The 23,056-nt window shown below is 44.1% G+C and overlaps 1 long non-coding RNA gene across 1 annotated transcript; it reads right to left on the bottom strand.

Moving 5' to 3' along the window:
• Positions 1 to 3,411: 3,411 nt before the first annotated feature.
• Positions 3,412 to 8,213, bottom strand: LOC125638398 (uncharacterized). Its single transcript, XR_007357211.2, has 3 exons — positions 7,894 to 8,213; positions 5,453 to 5,535; positions 3,412 to 3,689 (listed from the first exon to the last, which is right to left on the bottom strand). It is a non-coding gene; the product is annotated as an uncharacterized LOC125638398 (long non-coding RNA).
• Between the last annotated feature and the right edge of the window lie 14,843 nt (positions 8,214 to 23,056).

The following is a 23,056-nucleotide window of genomic DNA, read 5'->3' as shown; positions in this document are numbered from 1 at the left end:
GAGAGCTTTCTTAAATTAACTTTTCACTGGCAGTGCTATTTGGATACAGACTGTCCTACTTCAGTTTACTATACTTCTTGCTATCTTACCTGACCAGGAGAAGGGGGTATAATTTACCATACACCTATATATATATTAGTCTCCATTAAAACCCCTTTTATTTTATTCCTAGTTGCATCATTGATGAGCATGAGCTTTCTCTACCATTCAGATTGTTGTACAATATGAAGGATGTTTAATAGGCAGGCACAGACAGTGCCGGTGTTGGCCCTTTGGAGGTCCAAGTGGGAATATTCTCCCCACCCCCCCTCCAATACTAACACAGGCAAGTTCTTATAATAAAAAGCGAATAGGGGCCCCCTTGAGCTGCTTGGGGCCCTAAGCAATTGCTTAGCCTGCTTATGCCTAGCACTGGTTCTGGACACAGAGCTAGTATCTGGTCAGGAAGAGCCATTACAAAGTGTTATTTAGGTAGATTAGGGTTTGTTATTGGCGGGGAGCCTAATGCATTTTTTATGTCTTCTTTGGATCTGAGCCTTTGGTACGTATTTAAATAAAATCCCAGTGAAGACAGTGGCATCTGACTTAACAAATAATAACAATAATACCTAGCTCTTATACAGGTTTCAGAGGAACAGCCGTGTTAGTCTGTATTCGCAAAAAGAAAAGGAGTACTTGTGGCACCTTAGAGACTAACCAATTTATTTGAGCATGAGCTTTCGTGTGAGCTGTAGCTCACGAAAGCTCATGCTCAAATAAATTGGTTAGTCTCTAAGGTGCCACAAGTACTCCTTTTCTTTTAGCTCTTATACAGTGCTTATTGTCAGTAGAGCTCAAAGCACTTTACAAAGGAGGCCAGTATAATTATTTTATGGATGGGGAAACTGAGGCACAGAGTGGTGAAGTGACTTTCCCCAGCTTGCCCAGCAGGCCAGTGGCAGGGCCACAAAGGTCTGCAGGATCTGGCCTTTTCTATTCCTTTCCAATTCAAGCAGGAAAGATTTTAATTTTGGAGTCTGTTGTCATCTGTCCTCCTAATCAGTATTCCCTTAACTATTGACCCTGTATCAGTTTACTCTGACCCATCCTGGACCTGTTTCCTAACCCATATGAAACATAGCTAACCATTTTTGTTTCTTATATTGTCCATTTTTTTATTTACCAGGCCTCTGCTCTTCCTGAATTTAATGCTGTTATCTTGGAAGAGGATTTTCCTGCTCAGTTGCCATAACAAACAAGGGATCCACTTGCAATCTGCCTTGGGTTATTGTAGATGTTAAGCTCATTTTGGATCCCTATTGCTTATGACTTGCTTTGAACAAGGATATGTTCGTGGGAGGTAAGGCTAGCAAATCAGAAGGGAAACTATTTATTCGGAACCAATTTATTTTGGTGAAACTAACTTAGGAGGAGTGGGGATGTTTGGAGAAGTGAGAATTTTACTTCTGGCCAAGAGGATGGTGCAGCTGTGAAAGGAGGAAAGCCAGTGACATGGACAGCCGGGCTGCACAATATTTTAAGGTTTCAGAGTAGCAGCCGTGTTAGTCTGTATTTGCAAAAAGAAAAGGAGTACTTGTGGCACCTTAAGAGACTAACAAATTTATTTGAGCATAAGCTTTCATGAGCTACAGCTCAAATAAATTTGTTAGTCTCTAAGGTGCCACAAGTACTCCTTTTCTTTTTACAATATTTTAACTCTGTTCTGTTGAAATGTGTCTGCTCATTAGAAATATGGAGCTTACTACCATTACTATCACTAATTACTGTTTCCTCTCAAAGGGAATTGGATGAGAGAAGTTAGAGTGTCTTGTTTGCTTTGTTAGTCCCCATTAGCGTGGAGACATCAGAATACATGGCAGCGGTAGAAAATGAGGAGCATTCCCTAGTCCAGCTACTGCTGATGTATCAGGCCCTGAAGAAGCTGGATATTCTGCATGTGATGCGTGGAGATGAGCTTGCTGACTACCACTCCCCCAAAAGTACAGGCTGTGGGGACTGGCCAGACAGTCACCTTTTGAAGACATGAGGAGAATAGAGATGTCACAGGCTGCACCCCTTTGCTACCCTAGACCAGTGATTCTCAGCCTTTCCAGACTGCCGTATCCCTCTCAGGAGCCTGATTTGTCTTGCGTACCCCAAGTTTTGCCTCACTTAAAAGCTACTTGCTTACAGAATCAGACATAAAAATACAGAAGTGTCACAGCCACACTATTACTGAAATATTGCTTACTTTTTCATTTTTAGCATATAATTATAAAATACATTGATTGGGATATAAATATTGTGCTTACATTTTAGTGTATAGTACATAGAGCAGTATAAACAAGTCATATGAAATTTTAGCTTGTACTGATTTTTCTAGTGTTTTTTTATGTAGCCTGTTGTAAAACTAGTCAAATATCTAGATGAGCTGATGTACCCCCTGGAAGACCCCTGCATACCCCAGGGATATGTGTACCTGTACCCCTGTTTGAGAACCACTGTCCTAGACAAAAAGAAAAGGAATACTTGTGGCACCTTAGAGACTAACCAATTTATTTGAGCATGCTCAAATAAATTGGTTAGTCTCTAAGATGCCACAAGTATTCCTTTTCTTTTTGCGAATACAGACTAACACGGCTGTTACTCTGAAACCTGTCCTAGACAAGGATGAGTTGAAGGTAGTGTTCTGTGCTCCCTAGCCCTATGCTAGGAGTGGCCTGAAAGGGGCTATATTGAGTCAGATAGTGGTTGTGGGGTTTTGAGACACTTTAGTTGGGAAAGAATTAGAGGCAGCTGAGCCTAGTTAGACTCAGACTCTTGAAAAGAATCTGGGCTAGTTACAGGAGTTGCTGGGCAGAATCCAAAGTAGGGAGTGTTACAGGGAACTAGCTAACTGGGTTTATGTTCATAGTTAGTTCTTTTTATGGATTTAAGCGTCATGAATAGAATGTGGCTAAAGGCTGAGACAGCTCTGAGGTTTTATATGTTGTTTTGTTTCACATGTAAAAACCAAACCTGAAAGCTCAGCAGTTTCATTTCTGTTTCAATGACCCTCTGCTGAACTTTCTCTCTAGCCAGTCAGACCTTGGCCCTGTCAAACCAAGGCCTGGTTCTCCTCCCACTTAAACCAGTGTAACTCTGTTGGCTTCACTGGTGTCACTCCTGATTTACCGCAGTGAATATGAATGAAGAATCAGGCCTTGTGCCCTCTTCAGGAATCAGGGGAAGCTCTGAGAGTTTCAGGTTCATATCAAACACTGAAACCGCAACCCTAATTTTCTCCTCCAAGACTTTAGCACTGAAGGTTGGTTATATTTGTTATGAGGAATATTAAAAGATATTTGTGTGACAATTAATATTATAAAGGTCCAGAGCTATCACTACAGTAGTTTACTGAAATAATAACAAAAAAAAGATTTCTTACAGGAACTTGATGTATTTTTGTCACCATTCATTGCTGCCCACGTTTCATGCATATTGAACTGGAACCACTTTCCTGAACCTTCACATTTGGATTCAGATTTGACCTTTGTTGCTAGTTGTATACAATGTACTTAAGGGAACGTGCTGCTTCACAAGATCCTTCATGTTATTCCTGACCAGGATTCCATCAAGTTTACAGCTTCCTTATTGCTCCATAATCCCCTCTGGACTCATATGGCAGGGGTGTTTTCATACAATTTCAAACTGCAGTCTTTCTGCAGGTGCTGAAACAAGGCATTACATTTGTCACTATCACATATATAAGAAAATACATAGGGACAATCTCCTCCTCTGTGTAACTGTACTGACGTCAATGGAATTACATCAGATATTAATTTGGCCAATTATTTTTGCCCCCTGCAATGAGGAGATACTATTTATGGTGCAGCCATGAGCTGTAGCAACTTTCTGTTTTTCATCATTCCTATTGATACAGAAATCATGATGAGTTAATTGAGATTTCTTGGGTGAGTTTCTGTGATCAAAAAAGGTCCATTTTATGTTCAAATACTTCATTCCCAGGGAAGTGGTTTTACTCTCTGCCTGACTGAAACATCTCAGAGTTCTGAGGCTTAGCAGAAAAACCTTAGTGCTGGAACTAGGGGTGCTGCCATACTCCTCGCTTGAAATAGTAATAACAACCCAAATTACATGGTTTCTGCCTTCAGCATCCCCATTATAAAAAGTGTTCCTGCACCAATGCAGAAAGCCCCAGAATCAGACCCAAAGTTTGACTTTATACCCCCATTTTGAAACCACCATAAATTCATGACACCCTGCTAAAGTCTGTATTCTATAATTAAACCTGCATGTGGAGGCTTTGACAAGTTGTCATCTGAAAATGGTCACACTAAATGTATCCAGCTATATGATAATATTCTCATTCCCATAAGTGAAGATCCACACTGGTGGATAAACAGGGAGCTATTAGTATATGCTAAGAGGGTAATTGGGCATCTTGGCTGCCTTTTACTTGTATATGCAAATAGCCAACTCCCACCACCACCTCCAGGTGACTGTATCAGCAGGAGGGGTGACTGATTGAGGATGATCAAAAAAAGAATGAGGGAAATGAAAGAAAGCTACAAGGTGCATTTTCTTGCCAATCTTATGCATTTCCCTCCTACAGCATTAAAGATGAACAAATGGCTCATTTGTTGCTGAGATGCTGCACATCTGTGTCTGTGTCTAATCACAGTTAATTATAAAGAGCGGAGTCTCTGCAATATTCCCGGTCCCAGAGCTCTGGAGTGCCCATCGCTTTATTCTGTAGCTTTCACTGCCAACTTTTGTAGCTGCCTCTTTCTATTATCAAGCATCAAAAAGGTAGAGATTTTACAGGGTCCCTGGCAAGTAACACAAAGTATCCCTGCTTAATACTACAGCAATGACTAATCAGGGTGTCCCAGGAGCAAAGCGTTGCAATAACTCTTGCAAGGGTAATGAGGACAATTTTCACAGCTGTGACATTTTAAGCCAAGCAAAATGTAACAAACCAGGTTTGTTCTTTCCTGGCAAAAGTGTTATGGCACAGCAGGTAAACTACCCTCTAAAATGAAAAGGATTCTCCATAGGAGATGCATGGTACCAAGAATGGCCATATGACTAGCTGTAATGTTTGTTTCAGAGTAGCAGCCCTGTCAGTCTGTATTCGCAAAACGAAAAGGAGTACTTGTGGCACCTTAGAGACTAACAAATTTATTTGAGCATAAGCTTTCGTGCTCACTTCATTGGATGCATATCATAGCAGAGCTAATAGCTAAATTCTATTAATTGCTGAATGCTGTTTTGTTTGGCAAATACAGGAAGCAGTTTACATGGCTACGTGGTGCTCTGGTTCACAGTGCCTCTGAAATAGTATTATTGTAAGGGGATAATACTGATTAGGGACAGTTCCCTGAGGAAGGAGGGCCTTTTGATGATTGAGTCATTTCCTTTCTCTGCTCTACTTCAGTAAGATAGTGCTTCTCTCACCACAGACACACACCCTTTGTATCCGTAGAGTCCCCCAGCAGGGAGTTCAAAGACGCACACCCTGGCCTGAGATGGAGGTGCATGAGTTTACAGCTCCTAGAAAATGCAATAAAGCAGTGATCAGTGGAAATATGTCACAAGTCTGGGTGCTCCCCTGTCACATAAAACTAATACTACTTTGTACTTATCTTTTCACTGAAGGATCTCAAAGCACTTTTAACAATCCTTTAAGTCACACAATACCCGTGATGCTTTTAAGTAATATGTTGTTTAGTTTAAGGGATTTGCCCGAAGTTACACTGTGAGTCAGACACAGAGCTGGAAACAGAATCCAGAAGTGAAATCCTAACCCCACTGAAGTCAATGGAAGCTTTTCCACCTCAGTGGGGCAAGGTTTTCACCCCAGGTGTCCTGAGTCCCAGTCCAGATCACACTACTTTTTAATTTTGTATTTATCACTCTGTTGGAAAAGAAATCCTCTTTCCTAGAAAGATGTTTAAACGCTACGTTGAACACTTTTTGTTAAAAAAAGTGAGATTCAAAGAATCTGCCTTCTTAAAACAGAAATCCTGGACTAGTTAGTAGGACTTTGCTTCTTCTTACTACTTGTTAAATTCACAAAGGAAAGTAAAGGAGTCTGTACAGAACTTTACACAGTGTGTAGTTGTTGTGTGAAACTTGATGACTAGCTAGAGTACAGAACCTGTTCTCCATCAAATACTATTGTGAGTCCCATGTTTCATACACCTATTGGGCTTGTTTCTGCTCTGCTAACTTGGTGTATATCTGGAGTAACTTCACTGCAGTCAATGGAATAACACCAACTGGGGTAAGTGAGAGGAGAATCAGGCCCAGGGTTTTCTCCAGTCTTTGAGTTCCAGAGTTATCCTGCCACCAATACATTAACTCATGAATACAGAGTTTTTGCTAGTCTCCTCTATATTGCTCCATGTCTGCCACTCAATCTATTAGAACATTAGTCTTCACAGTCTAGAGAGTTCAGGAAGCTTTTGTGCAGATCAGGAGCAGTCAGCCTTGGTTTTCTTGTTTAATATTTTCTCAAATGCTGATGACAGGTGCCAGTCCTGGAGAGTGAGGGTCCCACCTCATGCACAAGACACATACAGCCTAGGCAAGGCAGTGCAAACTCACCCCACTTTACCCCACTGTACCTTAGCCCTGGCCTGCCAGACCACTTCCACAGGTGACAGGGTGGTTCATTCCTCAGGCCATTAAGTCTTTGGTTTTGTTGTTAAAATTACGAGCAAGGGTTCAGTTAATACCAGCTGTAGTGGTGTGACTGCCATCAGTGAGGAACATGGAAACTATCCATCGGAGGAAGACCATTAGCTTGTTTCGCATAGACCACTGAACACCCATTACATGGTGGCAACTGCTGGTCACTACCAATTTGGGGCTAATTCAGACTAGGGACCTAGAAGTGAAAAGTTACATATCCTATTACTGGAGATGGGCCCAAACAAAAACCCCAGCTTCTCTCCCCTGAAAAAAATGGGGAAATTCAGCTCCAGATTGAGATGTTGAGACTAGGTCCATCTCTACCCAGTCTCCAAACCTGAGCCTTCCAGTCTACTTAACACTGGTCATGTGGCCAGAGGGGATGTTTTAATGAAACTGAAAGCCAAACCATTGATTAGCAAGAAAATGCTTCTATTATCACTTCCGAGCTAAAACAGGATTCTCCAAAATGTTTTCCCTTTCGAGGTGCAGTAATTGTTTTACGATTAGACAGGAAGCTGTACCAGCATTATTGCTCTAAAGGAGCCAGTGTTATCAAAAAACAACACATCAGGGCCTGTCCTCACAGGAAGGGAATTGTGAGTAATCAACAGTGCTATAATCCAATTGGCTGCTGGTCCCTGTGTGCGGACAGTACAGTAGGCAGGAAAAAAAGAGTTTAGGGACTTGTTTGCAACAAAAGTATTTGAAGAGTCCAAATTCCCCTCTGTTTCTCACTGGGGCTTTTCCAAGCATTTACGGTATTTCCTTAATCAGAAGGCACACAAACCACCAGGGTGACTATACAAGGCCTTTACAACTGTACAACCCCATGAATGGTGTTTTAGAAACTACAAGCCTGACTCTCCCCTGGCCACCCCATCACTGCAAAGCTGCCCCACAGCCACAGAAAGGAATCACCCTACTGCAGGGGGAGCCTCAGGTGGCATAGTCATAGGTATCAGCTCCTACAGCCTGCCCTCTGTGAAGGGCCAGATTAACTCTCCTGTAGGCCCAGGGCTATTAGATTTTGTGGGGTCCCTGTATACAAGTCTTTTCCCTAATTTAAAACAAAACCATCACAATTATGGCATAGAGGCTATTAACACTATACTAAAATTGCCTTTTAATTAACATAAAACCATATGTGGTTACATTTCAGTCTTAAAACATGTAGAGTATAGTTAAGTTAATTCAAAATAGCCTACTTCTTACCTTAGAACAGCTGTTATATTAGTTTCTTTCTGGGAGGGAGTTTGGGTGCAGGAGGGGGCTCCAGGCTGGGGCAGAATGTTGGGGTGCAGGAGAGCGTGAGGGGTGCGGGCTCTGGGAGGGAGTTTGGTGCAGGAGGGGATTCTGACCTGGGGCAGGAGGTTGGGGTGCAGAAGGGGAATGCAAGGTGCAGGCTCTGGCTGGGAGGTGCTTAGCACAGGTGGCTCCTGGCCGACGGTGCAGCAGGGCTCAGGCAGGTTGCCTGTCTGCCTGCCATAGACCCATGCTGCTCCCAGAAGCAGCTGGCTGCTGGCACATCTCTGTACGCCCCTGGGGGGAAGGGGAACAGCATGTCTCCTTGTGCTGCCTGCACCCACAAGCGCCACCCCCACAGCTCCCATTGGCTGGTTCCTGGCTAATGGGAGCTGTGGGGACGGTGTTGAGGGTGGGGACAGCATGCTGAGCCTCCTCCCCCACACCCTGCCAGGGACCGCAGAGACGTGCCAGCAGCCAGCCGCTTCCGGGAGCAGTGTGGGGCCGCGGCATGCAGGCAGCCTGCCTGAGCCCTGCTGTGCCGCTGGACTTTTAGTGGCCTGGAGATCACGATTGACTGGCGGAGGTTCCAGGATCAACCAGTCGATTGTGATCGACACGTTGGTGACCACTGAATTATATATAATTATGTATTTATTTTTACAGAGACCCTCTTAGTCCGAGGCCATGGGCTGCAGCCCTAAAGACCCTGCATTAATCCGGCCCTCCCACTGTGGGTAGCTGGTCTGAGAGTTTTATATAAGAGATTCATGTATCTGTACATATGTGTATATGCAGATAGTCACTGGGGCAGGGGCTGTGGCCAGAATAAGGAGGTATGGTCAGGGCTCTCATACAGGGCTGATTCCCAGCTACCATAATGCCCCCTTGGGACTGCTGGCAGCTGGTATAAATTAAAGCTGTGCTCAGGCTCATCTCCTTTAGTGTATGCCTAGGAGATAGCTCTTTTCAGGCTCAATGAAGGACAAAGATAGCTTCAAGCTACGCTGTCACCAGCACCATCTTGAGGAACACCAAATGCTCCTTGGTTAGAAGTGAGGATCATGATGACCAGTGAAATGCAGCAATGCCTGGCATTCAGTGAGCAGGGCTCAGGCAGGCAGTACTTTTGTCTAAATGGTAATGTCTGTGCCTGTAAAAAAGGAAGCCAGCACTGAAACCCTGGCTCTGTATGTTTTTCAAAGAGACTGAGAGTCAGAAATAACACTGAATCTCCAGCTACTCACTCTGATGGACTTGTGTCCCTGAGGTGATATAGGTGAAGAGTGATGGTCACTCATCACTTGAATACCTCCTAATCTTGGCGTGGCACTCATGTCAGTTTTAAAGGAGGGTCCTCATTCCAATAGCCTAGCTGAAGCAAGAGAATTAATACCACTGCTGTCCAAAGAGAGGCAGAGCTTTACATGAGGGTAAAACATAGTTGACCAATGGGAGATCCTCAGGAGTTTAACTGAAGTAGCTAGGAGTCTGAATATGTCACAACCAGGACATGGGCAGTCTGACCTAATGGTCAGAGCAGGAGTTGGCAGTCAGGCTAGGTCAGACACCAGGAAATCAGAGTCCAAGCCAGGCCAGAAGGCAAACGAGGACTCAGGTGTCAGGAGACAGGCAGAGTCAGGTTACCAGGAGATCAGCAGCAGGCAGGAGGAGCCAGTATTGCCAAGGAAGCAGTCCTAAGCAGGATGAACCCACTTACGTGGACAACTTCCTGTTCCTCTGCTGGGTTTAAATAGGAGCTGTGAACAAATGAGGACCCCCAGCACTCAGCCAATCAACTCCCAGGACTGGAGTCCTCTATCAAGGGTCAACTCCTATTCTGGTGACAGTTAGTAGGGCAGTGGGTGGCCAGGTTGGAACGTACTGGTTCCAAAAATGCCCTATGGCCCAGTGTTCAAGACTCATGGTTCCTGACAGAATAGAACCCCTGGCAAAGATATATGTCTCTGCTGGCATAAAAGGAACTACCTGAAAAAGATAGCCAGTAAAGTTTTCAAAAATCCTGGAGTGCAAATGATCACTTATGAAAATGGTACTCAGGATCCTGAATCTCATGGGAGTTTTTGAAAATTGTACCCAGCATGATTAGCGGTGATGAGAGAATCTCAAACTATTTGTGTCCTGGTTCAATTTGTTTAAGCTTCCCAAGATTTGAATACTTCCACAGAGCTTACCCTGACTAACCTACCATCTTTGGGCTACAAAATATCACTCAGAAGATTTCCCAGTTTTCCATTGCTGATAATGCTTGTCATGAAGGATTCTGCTGAATTTGGCACTAACCATCCCAGCTGTATCTGGGAAACAAAGAAATGAACAAAATTGCAAAGTAAAGAAAATGGGAATGGAACAGTTTGGAACCTTCAAAAATGTTTTCTGTGGGGTCAATTCTAGTTGTGGGCAAATGTGCAGGTAGATGTACAGCAATATCTCTGAAATCATTTGCCCTTGGCCTAATGGCGTGACTAAAAGAGCATAGTAGAAAATCAGGTAGCCAGAACCCTCTGTTTTGATTAGCAGCCCATGGAAATTAGTGGGATTTACTCAAAAAATTCTGTCTACCTTCTATCTATCCATTTATATTTTTTTTCGGCTCGGGTCCTGCAATGTTTGCACACCAAAGCACCGCTGTGTCTCTGCAGAGCCCCCTAATGGTATTGTGGCAACATACAAAGGGATGCAAGGATCCACCCATGTGCAACCCATTGTAGGATGGGGGTCCAAGGCACTGATGCTGTCGTATCCATGCACCAGTGCCACATTTCTCCTTATGCTCTATCCCAACAGTTGAGATAATTTTAGATGCTCTTGCTAATGGTCCCTAGATCTGAACTCTGAGGAGTCAAAATCAGAGCATTCCCTATGGCAGGTAACACAGCTTCCTGGGTGGTCTGACAAAGCCAGAGATCATTGCCTTCCAAAGCTCACTGCAAAGCCTATTTACTCAGGCTTTTACCTCCAGAGGCACTTTGAGAGGCTAAGTTGCTTTCATGTCTCTGTTGCTCTCCCTGAGTTGTTTGTTTCATCAGTGATGTCTTTAAATTGATGCCTCTGCCCCGAGGAGATGTAAGCCAAGCGGCTTTTAAGAACCAAAAGATAAATAAAAATACAATTTTGAATAAACAATGAGCCTTTGTCCTAATTTCCTTCCATTCTTTGATGGAGACGGATAAACAGACTGAATTTCATAGTGCATTAATACCACATTGCCAGTTAATAGGAGACCTCACATCCAACACTACTGATGTGACCAAATCAATAGCTTTCAGTCCAGTACTTATTTCCTTGAACACATTTCTTTGGCTGTCTTGGCCATGTCAGGCTGCTACTTTCTATCAGAGATATTCAGCCCCCATCAAGATGGCTTGGAGCATTGTGGTATCTCAGCGGCCTAAATTCAGCCAAGAGAGCCAGTCGAATCACTCTGAGAGTGATTTGGCCCCGTATATTTCAAAGAAACACTGCTTTTGGTTCATCAAATAAATGTTCACATTTCACATTCCATTACAGGTTTAATGTTAACAACCCTGCTGCCAAATAATTCCACTTACTTGGTTGGAACAAATCCCTTTCCAACACATAAATTCTTAACCAGCGGACGAGGGAACCATGGCTTACATTTCTGCACTTCTTTCTCTATTGTGCATCTGCAAAATAAAGATGCACCCTTTATAGGATTTCATAGATTCATAGATATGTAGGTCAGAAGGGACCATTATGATCATCTGGTCTGACCTCCTGCACAACGCAGGCCACGGAATTTCACCCACCACTCCAGGAACAAAACTGAAGTTACACACCAAGAAGAATTAACATTGAGAAACGTTAAACATAGGCCATCTGGCTAGAGTATGACATTTAATACTTAGGGCCTGATTTTGAGAGGAACTAAGTACCCTTGCTCCCATTGACTACAATGGGAACTAGTATGCTCACCACTACTCACGTCTCAGTCAATAATATTCTTCTTAATTATGGCCTCATAATAATAATGATACAGATGCTCCCATTGAAGTGCAAGGAGATGTCAATGGAAATTGCACCAGAGGCCTGAAAACTGAACTCTCTGGTGACCATTTTGACATTTCCTGGAGTATTTTCAAATGACTGTTTTCCTTCTGCCCTAACTCTCCTCCCGCTCCCCTCCTCCAGCACTTCAAATTTCTCCAGTGATTAGAGCCTGGGCCCAGGATTTCTCCTTCCAGCAAATTTGATCTATGAGCATGTTTTTCCCAATTGTTTTCTTCCCTCTAAACCAAGGGCAAGTCAAAACAGACTGCATACCCATCAGAGGTTTTTGTTTTTATAACTCTCCCTGGGCAGGTCACGCCCAATTCATTTTTCTTTTTGAAAGTCTCAAAACAAAACAGGACGTACCTTATAATTAAAACATACACATGCACAACACTGTACAAGGCAGAAATCGGCAGCAGGCAGATCCTATTTACAAAAAATACAACCCTGTACATGTCTGGACAAAGACAGCATCCAGAATGTGTGTATATACGTGTGTATCTAACGTAACGTTTTCTGCTTGGTAATGGGCTACATAATATAAATGTTATTTATTCTCTGTGTTCATTCAGTCATTATTGCTTATTACAGACTCTGTATAGCACCGTCAGCAGAGTATGTTGTCCGGTAGTAGCTTTCACAATTTGGTTTAATTGTACTTCAGAAACAACTAAAGAAAACATTAAAACAGACAAATATTTGCTATTTTTTATGTACGTGCATGAATTCAGGACCCTGGAGTGAATTGTACTAGTGCCAAAGCAGGATGACATGATCAGTTTCTGAACTGATTTCTGCAAGATCAATGCAATATCAAAATTTGATAACTACCTGATACTAAGGGTGGATGAACTATTAGAACAATTGGGAGTGGCCTGATATATAGCCACTTTAGGTCTCTTGAAAGGTTACTGTCAAATACAATTGATGCCAGAATCCTGACAGAAGATGGCCTTGTCCATGCCCTTCTGCTTGTATAAATTCCAGTTCATGCCTCTTGATCTCCATGGGGCAGTGGCAACTTTCTAGAGGCTATTGTACTGGATTTAGCCACATGGGCAGCATGCACCTGCCTACTGGGATGACCTTGACTGTAGACAATGATATTGGGACAGCCACATAAAGACCTTGTAGCAGTTCTCCAGGCCCTCACAGATGCCTGCCTAATGGCTAATCTGGCAAAATGTAAAATAGGGAACCACAAAGTCACCTATTTGGGATACACCAGGGGCGGTGGCTGTCTGCAGCCACTAGTCAACCAGGTCCAAGCATTGACAGACTGTCCAGTGCTCACGATCAAGAAATAAGTTTGGCAGACTTCTTGGGTCTGGGGATACTATTGGCGCCTCATGCCAGGATTTGCCACCCTTGCAGCCCCCCTCACAGACCTTGTAAAAAATGGATGGCCAAGGATGGTCCAGTGGTCGGAGGCCTGTGACAGGGTATATAAACCTCACACTAGCATGGAAGGGGTTAAGGAGCGGCTTTGGGCTAGAGTGGCCCTACCCCGCCACACCTGAAAATCAAGCCAGGACTGGAGGAGGAGTTAAAAAGAGGCAACTCCAGTCATATGGTGCCAACCCTGGGAAGGAAACAGACTGCCGAGCTTCTCCAGCCCTGGAGAGAGGACTGGCAGCCTGCAAAGCCCTGCCTGTGCAGAAGGAGGGTGAAGAGCCCCTGAGTTGAAGGGGAAAAGAACGGAGGCTTGCACTGGAGTCCAGTGCACTCTGAAGGGGACACTGACACTCCCAGGGCCCCTCTGAAGTACGAGAGGCCCATATCCTGGTGGAAGCTGCTTACAGGCTTTTCTTTACCTTTCTTTTGCTTAACCCCTTTTGCTGACTATAGGCTGTTTTGTGGCATCAGGGGGCACACAGAGAGGGGACGAGACAGTCAAGAGGCCCCAGTCGTAAGGTAAGCATCCACCCACTAAAAAGACACCCTGCAGTGCCTGCTGGTGTGTGGGTGGAGTAACTGGACCCATGTAGATGTACTCCCCACTTTGCCTGTAGGGGGTGCCCTACCATGGACAGATTTGTGACAATGCCCTTCTGCATCCTTCCCCATTCTGCATGCTCTGCGGTGGTTACTAAAACCACAGTGTAGCCCTACGTGGGCAACTCCCATTGAAGTGCAGGAATTCAGATATCAATGGAAATTGAACCCATGCACCAAGAACCTATAAACTGAACTCTGTGGTGACCACTTTGACATTTCCTGGAGTATTTTCAAATGAGTCTGTTTTCTTTCTGCCCTAACTTTCCCTCCAAGCGCTTCAAATTTCTCCAGTGACTGGAGCCTTGGCCCAGGATTTCTGCTTCCAGCAAATTTGATCTATGAGCATATTTTTCCCAATTGTTCTCCGTGCTCTAAACCAAGGGCAAGTCAAAACAGACTGCACACCCACCAGAGGTTTTTGTTTTTATAACTCTCCCTGGGCAGGTCACTCCCAGTTCATTTTTCTTTTTGAAAGTCTCAAAACAAAACAGGACGTACCTAATAATTAAAACAGACACATGCACAACACTGTGCAAGGCAGAAATAGGCAGCAGGCAGATCCTATTTACAAAAAATACAACCCTGTGCAAGTCTGGACACAAGCAGCATCCAGAATGTGTGTATATATGTGTGTTATTGCTTATTACCGACTCTGTATAGCACCCTTACCAAAGTATGTCATCCTGTAGTAGCTTTCACAGTTTCGTTTAATTATACTTCAGAAACAACCAAAGAAAATATTAAAATAGGAGAATGGGGAGAAGTCGTACATAAAAATATAGTAAATAAAGTATGTGTATGAATACAGGACCCAGGAATGAGAGACTTCCAATGCATGGTAAGTATATTGTTATTATGCCATAAGAAGAGCATATTAACATCATGTCAAAAAGCAATGATATTTATCTGGACTCCTGGTTGCATCAGATGGATTATTTTGTTCCTAGGAAGGAGAGCCAATCATCACAGAAATAGCTAGGACATCCAGCTGAGTGTTTGTCTGAGTGAGCTTCATGGGGTGTGGGTCAGGTGATTCAGAAGTGTATGTGCAGGTTTATTAAAGATTGTTATTATAGAAGCATGAGAGAATTTTAGCCTCTTCAATGTAAAACTGAGTTTAGGAAGCAGTGTTCAATCTGACTCTGAATCAGGATTAGAATTAATCTACATTTTGGACATGAGGTTGAATTAAAGTTTGGATTCATATTAAACAGCCAAAATCATGTGAGATTAATGCCCAAAATGTCAAAAATCTCTCGATATCTATTGCTTTCAGACTTCCACCATCTTGAACTGTAATTAGCTGAGAGCAGCACAGCAGTTCTCCCCAGAGCAGTTGAACCAGATCCAGAAAGTACTGTACATCTAATCTTCTCCAGTTTGGGATCCTACCCAGAACCTAAAGAATAGGAGTGAGTTTGGCTCTAACGCCCCCCTCCCCTTCTCCCAAACTCTGCATGATGAGAGTTGCAGAATGCTCTCAACTTCCATTCGCATCCCTGGGAGTTGAAGACACATTGCAAGATCAGGTTTGTGACGGGTGAGCCTAGCTTTGTTATGATCAATTCTCCCAGTCATAATTATTTGGAGAAAATATTGTTCAGTGGCTGTGTAAACAATTTTAATTGGCTCGGGCGCCCAAAATGTGTTTTTTTTGTTTGACTGCCAAGGTTGCTTTCTCACTCGCTAATTATGCTGCACTTTACCTTTCAGCAAAAACAGGAAATAAAGCATCCATTACTCAAATGACAACTTTTCAGCAGGGCAACATTTCAACATCCGTTTTGTAATTTCCTTCCCAGAGTCAGTTAGGAGCTAAATGCCTTTAGAAACGTATAGCTTGTCTTGTAAGGGCCTGCTTGGCACTCTGCGCTCCTCAGTAAGAGACAACAATGCTTGCAGTTCTGAAACATGCTCTGAAAAAGTTTCCTGGGGACCTATCAACAGTTCCCCCAAACAGTTTGCATCACAGTTATATACATTTTACTGCTGATTTCTCCTAGTCTGAACATCCTACCTGGCCCCTTCAATAACCAAGTCTACCACTTGCATGTGTGGATTATCAGTCTCTAACATTGGCAATTGGCAACTCGTCCCATAGCACTGGGAACATGAATACTAGCTACTGTTCCTCAAGGATTTCCCCTCACAACACTTACCCAATGAAGCCAGCTGTGAGGTATTAGCTGCCTGCAGTGCATATCTCATGCACCCAGCAGATTCCCCTAACTTTGTCCAGCAGCCAAAAAATAGATTGTCAGTCATTCTAGTAAGATATAGTGGCCAGCTGATCATTTTAGGCCTATTCTGATGGGGCAAGAGGTGGAGGGAAGGGAGTAGGAGTTAGGGAACTGACTTCTGACTGCCCAAGGAAGACCTGATCTATAAAAGAAGAGAGACCTGGGGTCTTTATTCAGAAACTGCCCTTTTCTCGAATGCTAAATCACAGATACTTGCTCCAAGCAGAGAGCTGGCATGGAAAAATAATGGATGAGTTATGTGGCTGATGCAAGCCCTTTTTGTGTTGGCTGAGGGTGAACTGAATTTTACATCCCCAGGACCACTATTTTCTGTAGGTGCCCCTGGCCTTGCATCCACAGTGCTTTGTGAGTAAAAGACCTAAAGCAAATGGAATAATGTCATCATGATAAGAGGATTGATTGCTGAAACCATCAACCTCCATCACCCAAGATTCCATAAACTTTGTATTCCACTGGTTCACAGGCTCTCCTTGTCACTTTCTTCTGTATCTTGTCTTTCTGAGCATACTCTTTGATAGCTAAAAATTCCCCAGCATTAATTTGGTATTAATTTTAATTAAGTTTCCTTCCTCCTCCTTCAGACACAGTATTGGGTCATATCACTTCTCCAACTAATAGTTGATAGCTTGAGTTTGTAAATGCAGCAATGGAACATCCCCCAGTTAAGTATTCATCTGCTGTTAGTGTAGACAGTCTGGGATGAGGATAGGAAATGTGAACTACCATTGTAACCAGCTGTACATTATAACATTGAATATATTCTAACTAGCTCATTTACCTCACCAGTTATGTTCAACCCAGTTCATTTTATTATCACAGGAAGCTCAAGAGTGTATTTACAGCTCAGCTAGGCATGTGACTTCTGATATAAAACAGGTACTTTCAAAATAAAGGATATGGATGTAGTCTTGCCTCTGTAAACTCTCTGACACAAAGCACTGTAGATTACAGATTTACCCAGGGTGCCTGAATGTTAGACCATAGGGCCTTATGGATAGATAACTTATCCTATTTGGGACACCCAATTGGGTTCAGGCTTGAGTGGTCAAAGTGACCCAAGCTTCTTGCTGTAAATTCTCACACTGAGGGGGTGGGGCAATGTACAGGAATGGGATGGAGATCTTTTCTTTTTTTTAATAGACTGAAAATACATATGGACTCCAAGCTATGGCACAAACAGCAGAGATGAGATGAGTCTGCTGGGTGTGGTTTTGTGGAAAGTTGTTGCTTGGGTTTTGATTTTGCAAAACTCAACCCAGCAGTTGTTAGATCCATATTATCCAAAATATTAACATTTGGGGGGTGTGTGTGGGAGGGGGGATTTCAGATCATGGACCAGATCCTCAACATGTTTTTCTGGGTTCTTCTGGTGAAAGGTGAGTATGAGCTCCAGAGCATAGACATTCCCTTCTGGTTCCCAAGATTGTTCTTCCAGGCCATAACCCTCCTAGTCCACCAGGGAGTAAAGCAGATCTCAGGTTCGCTTTTATTTCTCGGACTTCATATTCTTCCTGACCCTGAACCTCTAAGGGAGGAAATAGTGGAGTGGAGTGGCCAGGGAAGGGATTTTCTGTGAAGGGCTTCAATAGGGACACATGAAAAACTGGGTGGACTTTCACAGATTCCGGCAGCTGGAGTCAAAATGCTAACAGATTGACTTGTTCAATAATTTCAAATAAACCAGGTGTCGATGGTCTAATCTGACAGATGGGTGGGAGGATTTGAGATGTTTAGCAGACAGCCAGACTTTATCCCCCACTCTTAGTGTTGGTGCAAATTGGCAGGTTTGGCATGACACTTATGTGTTTCCTTAGCAGATTTCAGATGCTCCAGGTGAATTTGGTGAAAGTGGGTAATGAGGTCTGCTGCAGCAGGAAATTGTGAGTATGCAGAAGTGACTAGATGGAGGTGAGAGCATATCTGGCATAAAATGGACTATACTGGAAGGTGGTACAGATGGAGTTTTTATAAGCAAATTTGGCATATGGCAGGAAAGTGACCAGTCATCTTGGCGGTAGTTAAGAAAGCATCAGAAGTATTGCTCATGGATTTGATTTACCTGCTCTGTCTGCCTGTTGGTCTGCATGTGGTAGGCTGAGGAGGTGAAAAGTTCAATTCTTAGGAGTTTACAGAGTTCACACCAGAACCGGGAGGTGAATTGTGGGCCCCGATCAGACACTATTCCAGTTGGCAATTAATGGAGCTGAAAAACATGGTTTAGGAAAAGGCAGGCTGTTTCCTGAGTGATGGGGAGAGAGTGAATAGAAATAAAGCATGCCATCTTAGTGAACAGATCAACTGCTACCATGATCTTAGGAGCAAGGTACTTCTACAATGAAGTCCAACGAGATCACACACCAGGATTGAGGTGGGGTGGGCAGAGGCTGAAGTAGACTGAGTGGTTTAGCACGTAGACACTTGCTCCAACAGCACAGTCACAGAAGCTGACATACTTTGCCATGTCAGTACTCACCCCTGGCCACCAAAAACATCATAACACCAAGTCCTGAGTTTTATAGCAGCCAAAACGCCAAGCCACTGGCATATCATGGCACATCCACAACACTTCCAGTCTGGGCTGACCTTCTGGAATGCAAAGGCACTTCCCATGATATAATAGACCATTGTGCAAATGCAAATTCAAGTTGACAGGGGTGTCGGGGTTATCAAGTGAGTGAATATGGCCGAAGGAAATGTCAGGCCCGGGCTGCAATCATAATTGTCATGCGTAGGCAAAACATTTGCCCTCCTTTTGTGAAAGATATCAGCGTAGTCTCAATATTTCTCTGGCATACTCAACGTGGTTGAAGGGGTGACAAAGAGGGCAGCTTCTAGCTTTAAAGTCTCCCCTCCCCTTCAGCCGCTACATCGTGAATGGGTTCGGCTCTGACGCCTGACCTTGGAAGACATGACTGGCAGCAGAATCTTGAGGTAACGTGCACTGTGAGTGATCCTCACTGGATGCATGCATCGTGGGCAACCAGCCTAGGAATACCAAGGATGACAGGGGAGTGAGGGATGCATATCAGTCCAAATTGTGTCTCTCCCAAGGGGCTTGGGTGGTGGTCATAGTCAGTGGTGGTGTTTGATGAGTAACTGGGCCAGAGGAGAGTGGGGAACCCATCATTGGATTCCACCTAATTGGGGTTGCTCTTATGCTGAGTTAATCAGGGATCTCTCATGCTGAGGATGTTATGAGTCTGAGCAAATCCTAGGTCCATAAAGTTGTCAGAACCCAAGTCCACCAGCGCCCTCAGTTCAACCTCAGATAAAGCAAAATGGCATAACTGAAGAGGAAGTTGGAGGGTGGTGGCTCATTGGCCACCAATGGCCAGGGTACTGGTTGACAAAAGGTGCTTTCCCAACCAGGATAGGAAACGGGTCTTATTAGGGCATCCCTGGATGAACTGCCCAGGTTCCCTGCAATATAGGCATAAGTCAAAAGCTTGTCGCCAGCTCTTTTCTGAGTCAGTTATGTAGGGTTGAATCTGGTTGGCTTTTGGGGGTCAAAAACTGGACTCCCTTTCTAGTTGGCATTCGGCTAAGCGATTGTTGATGCTGATGCACAGTTTGACCAGGGCATGTCTAGGTGGAATGGTGACTTTATCTGTGGCAGCTCATCCTTAATTTCTTCATTCAAGCCATGCCAGAAATGGTAGCGCTGTGTTGCCTCATCCCATCTAGTGTTGGTTGCTAAGTGCTGGAATTCCTCAGCGAACCTGGCAACTGGTCTGTTCCCTAGGCATAGGCTCTCAAGTGCCCTCTCAGAAGAGTGGGCACAATTTGGGTAATTGAAAACAATCACCATGGCTTGGATAAATTCCTCAAGTTGCCCTCGCAGGCTGAAAATGAGCCCCACTTGGTCCTAGTCAGTGAGCAATGACAGGAGTCTTAGCATGAAGAGGAGCCGGCACTGATTCAGGAAGCTGCAAAGTTTCCTGTGGTCACCATCAAACTGAGCCAGCAGTGGACTCTTTGGTTCCTGAGGGACATGGGCCCGAGGTCGTGAGATCTGTGCCTGCAGGGCCATGATCTGGATCTGCAGCCTCCGCAAGGTGCCCATTTCCTCCATCAGGAAGAGGGATGCCATAAAGGGGTTCAGTCTCATAGCTGAGCCTGGTCTTCAGTCTTTTTCTCTTGGACTGCTCAATCTGCCATGAACATAACTGGGACATGCATGATCGGACCTAATGGTCAGAGCCCTGAGAGTAGTCTGGCCCGGAGGTGAGAGCGGAGCTGAGCTGGAGTCAAGAATCAGGGCCGTGGGACAACTGGGGACGTAACTCAGAGCAGAGCCAAGAGCCAGTGATCAGAAGCCGAATATCAGTGGGTGAATGAGAGACTTGGTCAGGAAGCAGAGCCAGGGGTGTCAAGGATGGAGAAGGGTAGGGGCTGAAGCGGGCACAGGAGCAGGCAGGACAGGAAGTGGGACCAAGGACAGCTGCAGACAGGAAACTCATTGAGCAGCCAGCGAGCTTTGGCTGTTTGCTGGCTTAAATAGTAGTTATCTCAGCCCTCACATCAATGAGGAAGTGCAATCAGGCACCCCTGCCAGGAGCTGTGTCCAATGTATTGCTAGAATACTGCCCCGCTCCCCAACATCCTCTTTCCATCCCAAAAACTCCATTCAGCCCATAGGCCAGGCAGGAAAAATGGGAGTTGGGCAATAGCTGGTCTGCTTGTCCTGTTATCCTGCCACCACAGACTAAAGTTGGGGTGGGGGGTGGGAATCATCTTCCCAGGGGGTGAGTTAAAACTACTTTAAGCAGGAGCCAGGAGTTGTCTATTTATCTACAGAACCAGTGCAGGGTAGTGGCAGCACAAACTTCCATTACACTGTAAGCTAGGGTTGCTAACGTATTTCAAAAATAAGGGACTGTTTTCTTAGCATCCCTGCCCCACCCTGCCTCCTGATATTAGTAATTATTATTATTATTATTATTGCTATTAATAGTAATAATGATAATAAATAAGCAGTACTCAGCTACATTCGGCAGGGGTATTTTTTTCTGCTTTTTGCATCTCTCAGAAATTCCTGATCTTGTACAGAGATGAAAAAATAAGGGACTGTTGGCAACCCTACTGTAAGCTCTTTAGGGTAGTGACGGTCATTATTATTAGTGACGGTCATTTCTTATGTGTTTGTGCATCACAATGGTGTTGGCCCAACCTGGTTGTGGACTTTAGGGGTTATTTCAATGTAAATGTTATACAATAGTAACAGCACTGCCCGCCTCCCAGTGTACCAGTGTCCCACAGCACCATCTAAATGTTCTTTTTATGTATCTGACTATTTCCCTAACAGACTTTGATTTTAATCTTCTAACTAGGGTTTTTTCAACACTCCCTGTGTAACTGGAAGTCTTGTCCCAAATGTCCTGGTTTTTGTGGCCTCAGAAGACACTAAAGATATGTCCATAGAGCAATTAAACACCCACAGCTGGCCCATGTCAGCTGGCTTGGCATCCCTGGGCTCCATTTGCGGGGATGTAAAATGTGATGTAGACATTTGGGCTCAGGCTGGAGCCTGATCTATGGGACCCTTCCCTATCATGGGGCCCAGAGCTTAGGCTCCAACCTGGGCCCGAACATCTGCACCACAATTTTACAACCCCACAGCCTGAGCCCCATGAGATCAAGTCAGCTGACCTGGGCCAGCTGCAGGTGTTTAATAGCTGTGTAGACACACCCTAACATTCAGACCCAGAACAGCTTTGTACCATTTACTAGTATGGATGTCTAAAGGAGGTTCACATTCTTCTCAACCAGCATGCTGAGCTGCAGCAGGCCAAGCCAGCAGTAGATATTTCCCACATCATAGGGATGAATGAGGATGCTCCTGAAATTACCTATAAAACACTTTGAGTCAAACCGCTGAGGTTGACATGGACAGTTTGCTAAGCTTATTGATCATCTTCTGTTTAAATTAAAGTTTGATGTCCTGGAACAGGCTATTCAGCAGAGAGAGCTAATGGGATGGGATGAGACAGAGGGAGCAAGAAAGAAACATACACACAGGGGAAATGGATGATGTTCAAACAAAAAAAAAAAGAGGGTTATGTGCTGAATAGGTTCTGTGGATCAGTTAGTAATGAATATAGTGGCAATAAAAAGAGTCCAGCATAAACGGTGAAGGGGGATTTTGCTGTGTGATTAAAGGCAAAACAGGCAGCTTATTAGACATCTAAAATATCAGAGCAAGAAGATGAAAGGGAAGATGGTGAGAATGACTGCAAACATGTGCATATAAGCTAAGAAATTTCTGCTAGAATTTCAAAGCAGCTTTTGGGGAGCTGACTTATATGTGGTTCTTCCAGCTCTCCAAGAAAGGGTGGACTGAGGCTAAATGGAGGGTGGGAGATGCCAATATTTTGGGCCTTCCAGATGGACCCTCCCTCGCAGCCCGTATCTATCTATCTATCTATCTCACTCACCAGCATAGTATCTTGGTTATGTGGAAGAAGGGGAAGGACCTTTAAAATGGAAAAAATAATTGGGTTAGGGAGAAGAAAACAGAGATTGTCAGAAGAAGGAAAGAAGTCTAGTCAGTGAAGGAATATGCAGCAGAATGCAACAAGGCAGAGGCAGTTTTATTCATCTTGTAAAGTTTTTAAAATATTGGAAAATGACCTGGAGAAGACAGATTTTAATTTTAAAACTGGCTGCATTTGCTGATTGAACAAAATTGCTGAGTAGAAAATCCAGGCAAGCAAAGTAGAACACACAAATATTCAAAATGTATGCGTGTGTGGCCATCCCTCCCTGTCAGTCTCAGAGGGAGGTCACGCCCCCTTGCTGTCTCATACCTAGAAAGGCAGCGTAGAAAGGGGAAAATTAGC

This window comes from Caretta caretta, chromosome 6 (assembly GCF_965140235.1).
Source record: "Caretta caretta isolate rCarCar2 chromosome 6, rCarCar1.hap1, whole genome shotgun sequence".
Classification (NCBI taxonomy): Eukaryota; Metazoa; Chordata; order Testudines; family Cheloniidae; genus Caretta; species Caretta caretta.
Note: the sequence above shows the minus strand (reverse complement) of the source record. Positions and strands in the feature narration are given on the sequence as shown.